Raw genomic sequence first — 1,743 nt, forward strand, 5'->3', positions numbered from 1 at the left:
CGCAAGTACAAAACGGCTTGGATGAAGGCTCAATGTTTATCCATACATCGAATTTCAACTCGAAACCACTTCACAAAGAGCTCTCATATCAAAGTTTGGACAAAATTAAAATGTAGACTTTATGATTTATGATTTGACAACTGGCCTGTAATTGACCGGGTCAATTGCGCCCGGTCAGTCTGAGATCAATGTTGGTGGCACTGGTATGAAGGTTTGCAGAGTAGGCAGATAGGGAGATTGATCACAACGTTACTAGTTCGACTTATTTGATCAAAACTGAAACGACTGTTCAGCTTTAACTCATAATAGGGGATGTCAAGTAAAGGAAATTCAAGGAAAAATGTCGTCCGGCACCCTGATTTTGGGCATTTTGGGGAGAGAGAACCAAGACAAACATCGCAATCAACATGCACCATTCGTCCATTAAAGTTTCAAAAACCCTACTAAATGAGCATGTTTGGTGTTAATGAGTGAACGCACTATCAAATTGGGGCAATACCGTAATGCTAATTGCCTAGACAAGCATGTAAAATGAAAAAAATGTCAAAATCCAATGCATGCACAGTGCGGTTTGGCTGGGCATGATGTCTTTGATTTTATTGCATGGAATAACGTCAGTTGTCCATGAACACGTTTACTTGACTAGCCCTATTGATACCAAGCGTCCCATGCTCGAGCGCAGTTATGACTTTCTTCGAGTTTTATTCACGAGCACTCAGTCAAGTTAGGGACCCTGGATTCGGAGACGCGCAAGGTTTGACAAACGGCTCCACTTCAATAAATGTAAACAATCAGTAGAACTGAAAAGTTTCCTAACAAATTTTGAACCGATGCGCTGTATAAGAAGAAAAACTATCATGACGAGCATCATTGAATATTTTCTTCAAGGACACTGCCAAATTTTACTTGAAGACCCTTTATACCTTTTTATTGAAGTCCTGTTATACCTTACAATGTAATTTGTTGTAGTACTTTCTTTTTTTGAGGTGCTTTAGTCCAACGCAAGACTGGCAACATGCGAATGATCAGTGTGTCAACAACATTTTATTGAGAAATACCACACTAATCAGTTCTAATGACAAGTGACACTCTTAACCCTGTGGAATGAGTTGGTTGAATCCATGGTGGATAGTTTGAATATCTTTAGCCATGGTAGTCCAAACGTAACTTGAAGCAACCAGTCGACGGGAAGCCTTTACTCCAGGGTGAGAGACATCGTGAAACAAATCAAAAACATCCTTGGTTAATTCGTTTGGAACTACCAGTCGTACAGTTGAACCACGTGGAATGATCCCATAAAGTAGGTTCCGTGCCTCTACTCATATTCTTCCTGCTTCTCTTCCAATACCGGTTCCCCGTCATTTTATGCCACCTCACCATTCCTCTCTCATCACTTGCCCCGTTCACATCTAATCATCCGAATTAAAGTTACATATTAAAACTCCTGCATTCAATCTTTCCGTGGCGCAGTCGGTTACTTGTGTTATTAGTGGAACAGTAACCGATTTGCATTGGTGGTCTCCTTTCGTCATCATTGGAGTTCCCCTTTGGTTGGTTTTGGCTCCTTCGAATATCACCATATACTCCCCTAATTGCTTCGGATTGGTTGGTTAGTGGACGATTTCATCACTGATATATTTATGGTCGACGCGTTTCCCTGGATTTATATTTGAAATTCTTTATCGGCGAATTACCCCAAGCATTATCATCTATGTTATGCTCGAGGAAAATTCGGACTATCAT

This window comes from Tigriopus californicus, chromosome 8 (genome assembly GCF_007210705.1).
Source record: "Tigriopus californicus strain San Diego chromosome 8, Tcal_SD_v2.1, whole genome shotgun sequence".
Lineage (NCBI taxonomy): Eukaryota > Metazoa > Arthropoda > Copepoda > Harpacticoida > Harpacticidae > Tigriopus > Tigriopus californicus.